The following is a 7183-nucleotide window of genomic DNA, read 5'->3' on the forward strand; positions in this document are numbered from 1 at the left end:
CTGCAGCACCCCTGGCTTGAAGTGGTTTCCATTATATACAAGGTTTTACAATTTGGTTCAATGGCTCTCGGCACCCCCACTATAAAAATTGTTCCAACTCCCCTGCCCCAGTTAGTAAAGCTGGAATACCCTGGACCTGTGTCCAGCGTGGGACAGAGATTGGGACCCAGTCCCCACTGCAGACATATCTCTTGATCCTGCATAGGGCAGCCACTGAGTCCACAGGCCTGTTTTTACAGGTGGTGAATACAACATCTGACCTGCCATGGCTGTTTGCTGCTATATCCAACGTTCCCAGTGTTTTTTGGGCTCTTCCTGCTGAGCCGGCCTGCCCTGTGCAGAGACACAGTATATGCCAACAAAAATCTGTGTCCCCTCTCTGCTGCTTCTCTCCCTACAAAAACCAAATTACTGCAGTATAAAGCATGTGGGTTACAAGCTGAACTAGCTTAATTGCAAAACCCTGTATCCCAGTTTGCAGACCAGGTATGGCAAGGGATGCAACAGGATTTCCAGCTAGCCGGTTACCCTCTTTATGTCTCACCGAACGTTAGTGTTGCGAAAAATCCACAGGCCTGTGAATGCACTGCATTAAAGGGGTTGAACCGCTATCCGCTGAGTGTGATCGTGGCTTCTCTGTTTGTTCATTTTGTACATTAACAGCCCATTTGTATGACCTATTTTGATGCAACGTTCATCTCTACACAGAGGGGAAAGCTTTGCCATAGCTAGAGAAGGTGGAGGCTCACTGCTTAGTGTCAAGGTGGCACATACAGGGCCTGATCCAGATTGCACCTCAGTGTAAACCCTGAGCACCACCACTAAAACAAAGTCACACCCGCGCAAGGGAACTCAGGGTCAGGCCCATAGTCCCCTTGATCATACCATTGATGTCTGTTTTCAAAGGACTGATCCAGATGGCCTGGGAAACAAGGTTGGAGGTAGGAAGTTCTCATGTACAGCAACAGGGGCAAATCTCTCCCAGTGCATGGAGAGGGGAGGGTCTGAACAGAGCAGGACTGGGGTAATTTTGATGTTTGGGGGCAGGCAGTGGGGGAGGCAGTCCTCTCTTTTCACTAGCATGGATGGCGGGGGGCACCAGGGACAGGGCCATGATGTGGGCAGGGCCAGTGGTTTCACAGCCACATAGAGTGCCCCAGCTGAACCTTCCCACTATCTGCTGGAAAGTCTTGATCAAGATGACGTTAAAGAAAAAAGTTTAGTGGAAAGGATGCAAGGGCCTCATTGGAGTGGTCTGGGGTGGGGGGATTCCAGACTGACTGGTGCAGAATCGCCTCCCAACAAACCCATTTGTTCAGGCTGGACCTAGGAACCAGAATTTGAGTCATAGTTAGGACAGCTTTTATCAGAACCGCGTCACTCTAACCAAACGTATTGGTGCTACATGGAAATGATACAGAATTTTCATTCTACTGCACTATGCGTTGTCGTTTCCTACTGTCCAAATCTGCTTGGGGGAGGGGTGTGTGGAAGAACTCTGCTGTGACATTGCTGCTTTTTGCCTTGTGATCCATAGATGAAGTAGGGAATCATCTGCCTAGTCATTGGATGGTTTTAAAATGTACGGACAATGCAACAAGAAAAAGGTACTAGAAAACTGCTAGCGAGAAAACAACAAAAGGCAGCGAATTTCTTTAAACTCCTGGAGTTAAGCAAGAAAATATGAAGTGATATGCAGGAACTAAAAGAAAATGAATCAGTGAGGAACAGTACCTTAAAAGGAAATGACAGATTACAGCACAGATGTGAGATAACCAGTCAAAGAAGAACTGAGGTGAGAGATGGTGAAAGGCAAGAACTTTTTCTTTAGTGTCAGCTTGATAAAGACTTTCCATTTTCCCCAAATCAGAAAATGTGACCCAAAATCGAAGGCCTGACGTACTTATGAAGGGGAAAGCAAAACTCCAGAGCTCCTTGGGAAATACCCCACTCAGTGAGATTATCTCCAAAAGGACGGTTTCTGAGTATGTGGCCACACAGATCGAGGAAAGGAGAACTGAAGAAATGGCCTCAAGAGACAGGAAATTTCTAAAGAAAAGGGACACAAAGTAGAACAGGAAAATAGTCTCTCTGTTACCTTGGTGTAAGGTGATGAAATTACTCCAGAGTCAGGAAGGAATTTCTCCCCCAATGCACAATTGGCCAGCTGCATTCTGGGATTTTTGTTGTTTTGGTTTGGGTTTTTTTACCCCATCAGAGACTGGTCACAACTGGAGTCAGGACAGTAGCCACGGACACAAAATCTTCTTCCTTAGATGCCTAGATGGTGACTCTTGCTCACATGCTCAGGGTCCAACTGATTGCCAGACTTGGGGTCAGGTATATGGTCTGTAATTTCAATAACGTGAACATTGAAGAATTATCCCTGAAACTAGATTGGCAGAAAATATCAAAAACATGACGTTTAAAGTATCTGGGTTCCAGAATCCTGGAAAATGGAGGATGAAATAAGAGGTAGGATAATAGATACCTGGCTCAAATTGACAGAGTTAAGTAGCGTAGTATGTGACAGGGAGATCTCAGAAAGATTCAAAGAGAAAGTCTATACAACGGTGACCCCATCCAGTGTTAATGTGTGGCACCAACTGTTGGGCAACAAAGAAGAAACATGAGCAAATGAACTGTTCCACAGAAAAGTGAATGCTGAGATGGATGAGGGCTATATGCAAGAAAGACCATGTGAGGAATGTGTGTGTTAGAGACCTGCTCAGAAGTAACACCAATACAAGAAAAAATGAGGGAATGCAGGCTCAGATGGTTTGCTCATATAAAATGCAGTGCTGACAACTCTGTAGATGAGAGAGTTCAACAGATCAAGGATGAATGAAAAAGAGAGGCTGACCCAAGAAGAAGTGGTGGGATGTCATAAAGGAAGACATGTTAGCATGTAGTGTGATAAAGGCTATGGCATTGGACAGAGGACTTTGGAGGGAGAGGATCCTATTTGTTGGGATTAACACAAGGAAGAAGACAAAGACCGGAGTATCTGAGCCTCAAGATGGCGTGGAAGTCTTGCAGTGATAATTTTGAAAGACTTCATAACCATTGTGTGTTTTGAGGAAGGCAGTTACTTCTTCTAAGAGAGACTACAGACATCAAGGCTTTCCTAGCATTGCGACCATCAGAGCAAATCCTTGTCCTGAAAGAGGCAATCAAAGCTGAAAGGGACCCGGTAGTGGATGGCTGTAACTCTTCTCGTCTTGTGCTATGCAAACATAACTTACTAGGCTTTAACTCTTAGGGTGTTGGCATTTTTCAAGATGCCAAATTAATGCTTTAGGACGGTGGCTCACAAACTTTTTGGGTGCAGCTGTTCCACTTTGCCAGATTAAGAGCTCAGTTGGACCAACCAGTGGCCTATGGGCACCCATCATGTGAGCCCATCTGACCCAGGCAGCAGAGCACAGCAAGGATAGCTATCTAAGGTACTTCTATGTTCCCCCACTTGAGACTCTCACGCTCTGTAACATACATAACCTCCCAATACCCATGTGAAGCAGGGCATTGCTATTCTCCCTGTTTTGCTGGTGGGGAACTGAGTTACAGAGAAGCTAAGGCCATTGAAATCAATAGAAGTTGGAAACTTAAAAACCTTTGAGGATCTGGGCCTAACTGATTTGCCCAAGGTCACACAAAGGAATTGAACCTTGGTCTCCCATGGCCTGGCTAGAGCCCTAATCATTGGACCAGCCCCGCTCTTTCTGAGAGGGGAAAGCGAGGGAGCTCCCAGTGGTGCAGGCAGGTCTGAGATGGGGAAGTAGAGGAGCGCCTGTAATTCAGCAGGCAGGTCTGATCTGGGAAGATGGGAAAGCGAGTCAAGGTGTTGTGTGTTCAGGCTGTTTAATTATTTTCCATCCACTCTATGGGCATCCTGCACGTCTTTCATTTCACAATGTACAGAACATGCACCATCAAAACACACCTCTTCTGCTGCTCGGCTTCACTTCCAAGGCCCTACCCGGCCTATCTCCACCCTACCCATCACCTCTCATTCATGAGCGAGCTGTCGACTCCTGCCTCTGATCAGCCCCTGAAGCCAGCCTCCATCACACTCTTGTTAACTTTTCAAACAAGCACTTGGGTGAAACTCCCTGAAAACATCTGCAAAGCTGCCTCTTCATCCTCCTTCAACCCCCCCCCCCTGCTCAAAACTCTCCTTTGCTGTGATGCCGACCTAAAATTTGACAATGATGAGACTGCAGGTGTGCTGAGACCACTGCTTATCATGCTGACCAATGGTGTCTCGGTGTTTCCTTGCACTTCCCCCATCTGTCTGCACTGTATCATCTGTTGTCTCTTGTCTTGTACTTAGATTGTAAGCTCTTTGGGGCAGGAACCAGTTTTTTGTTTGATGTTTGTACAGCACTGTGCGCAATGGAGTCCTGGTCTATGAGTAGGGCCCTGATGAGCGCTGGTAAGACAAATAATAAATAACTGGCTCTGATCCAGAAAATCTCTCCATGCTACTGATGCTCTTTGGTGTTTCAACTTCTCAGAGATGAATAGCAGGATTCGCTACATTCCACTCAACTGGGGATAAGCTATTTGCATGGTTCTTCCACCCCAAACCACTATCTCATGTGTAGGTGGCTCCCTTTGCACATCCTTTCCATAGCTATCTGCACTAAGCAATGCTCTGTCATGCTGATAAGGTGACAGATCAGCATCTGTCCCGGAGAGCTGCCTAAATGGGAGACACAATGTTCCCCTGTGTAGCCCCTATGTACAGCAGAGCAATTGAAAACTGATCCGCTGGCGTTTTACGGGCAATTAAAAGCTTGTTTGAAAGATCCCTAAAGAGGGGAATTTTTGCAGCTCACAAGCTAGAATATTCGTTTTACTATTAATTAAACCAAGAACTTCCAGAGAGGGGCCCAAGTCTTTCTAGTTGTACTATAAATCTAGCGTGATTTACTGTGCAGTAGAAATATTTGATAATCATAAATAATCCCAAGTGGCCCAACTCAGCCCCACGTTTGACTGTGTAACTGGGTTCTTTGCTGTCGCCTTGTGACACCATGCATTCCAGACTGAAAAGCAGAGGGTTAGACAGCTGCTGGGCTGTGGTGGCGCTAATAAGGGGCCAGAGGGGCTTTCACCTCTCCTCCAGCAGCCTTTAGGTGTATGTGTGGCACTTTTTCAAGCATACTATACAATTGACAGAAAGAGGTGTACAACACGAATATTCAGGACGGGCTGATGGAAGGGTGGCCAGTCCAAATGTGAATGGCACTGTGACCCACGCACCAGGTCACAATGCCCAGCGTGGAGAGTCAGGCCCAAGAGCCGTTACTGCCAGGTGAGTGTGGGGCAGGCTCATTCTCCATCCCACTACCCACTGCCCCCAGGTTGTAAAACCTGCTCTGCCACTGCTGCCACTTGAGCGCATGTGTTTTTGAAGCTACAAGCAGTACATGTTATATAGGGTTACCATATTTAAAAAATAAAAAAAGAGGACACTCCACGGGGCCCTGGCCCCACCCCTTTCCCACCCCCCGGCCCTGGCCCAACTCCGCCCCTTCCCCGCCCCTTCCCCAAAGTCCCCGCCCTAACTCCCCCTCCTCCCTCCCAGCCACGCGAAAAGGGCTGCCCAAGCGCTACCGGCTTCACGGTTTGCCAGGTAGCCCCCAGACCCTGCGCCCCTGGAGCCCGGGAGGGAAGCGCCCAGCCGGGGGCTGGGGTCCGGAGGCAAGGGGGCTGCCCGAAGCTGGTAGCGCTCGGGCAGCTCGGCTCTTAAACAGAGCCGAAGAGTCAGGGGAGTAGCAGAGCAGCCGCGGGAGGGGAAGTGCCCGGCCGGTATTTTTCCCGGACATGTTCGGCTTTTTGGCAATTCCCCCCGGACAGGGGTTTGATTACCAAAAAGCCGGACATGTCCGGGAAAAACCGGTCGTATGGTAACCCTATGTTATATTCCCCACAGCGTGTATATGGTTAGCCAACCACTGTGTCCCCACAAGTACAGCAACACCACTGGTCACATGACAGTAGCAGGGAGGGGGGGCAAGAAGGGGGAATGGCTGCCACAGGCGGATGTCATCAATACTGTGTCCATTTGCTCTGCAGTATTTTACTACAGTCCTATAAACCTTGATTTAATTGCAAGGGAAAGGCCAGAGCAAATCTCCTCCTAATTCATCTCTAACCTGGATCCAGCTGTTCAATAACTTCTCTGCCAGGGAATGTATTCTCCCCACCCCATATATTTTCACGTTTGTATTTATTGGCTAATCATTTTGTGGCACATCATTTAAGCTACTCCATAGCTTCGAGCCCTTTGTGAAGTCCTGCTCCCTCAAGCTCTATGGATCTCATACTCAATAATTGCTGCGGCATTTGCAATCACTTCATAAACAAGCAACCAACCAATCTTCAAAAGGCCTTTGATTTCTTCATTGGACAGTTCCCTACATGTAATGTAGATACTGCAATAAACAATTCCACTGGAGGTGAGAGTATAACTGTTCACTTCATGTGGAGGAATAAACAGCTGAGCAAGTGCTGGAATACATGCACAGGGTACCTATGCAGGCTGTTGTACACACAGCTGTTTTGCAGATACACTGCAGTGGCAATGTATGTGCAGAGACACTGCGGATGCAGATGTGTTGTGATGACAATGTCTGTGCAGATGTGTGCTGGCTGCAGCCGCATGCAGATCTCTTGCAATCACAAAGTGCACAGAGGTGTTGTGGTTGCAAAAATCTGTCTGGGGATTGGTCCTGCTTTGAGCAGGGGGTTGGACTAGATGACCTCCTGAGGTCCCTTCCAACCCTGATATTCTCTGATTCAAACAAAGGTGCTGGAACTTGGGGTGCTCCTGCACCCCCTGGCTTGAAGCGGTTTCCTTCATATACAGCAGGGTTTACAGTTTGGTTCAATGGCTCCCAGCTCCCCCACTCTACAAACTGTTCCAGCCGCCATGGTGGCAATGCGCGTGCAGCTGTGTTTTGGCTGCCATGCGCCTGCAGAGACTCCGCGGTGCGGATGCGCTGCGGTGGCGAAGCGGGTGCGGGTGTGTGCGGGCTGGCTGGGCCCGCGCACGTGCTACAGTTGCAATGGACGCGGCGGGGGCGGCTGCAATGCGGTGGCCTGGAGGGAGCCGGCACTTCTGGCGCTGCCTCCCCGGGGCAGCTCTCGCGACCCCCCCCCCCGCCGCGGCCAG

This window comes from Emys orbicularis, chromosome 16 (assembly GCF_028017835.1).
Source record: "Emys orbicularis isolate rEmyOrb1 chromosome 16, rEmyOrb1.hap1, whole genome shotgun sequence".
NCBI lineage: Eukaryota > Metazoa > Chordata > Testudines > Emydidae > Emys > Emys orbicularis.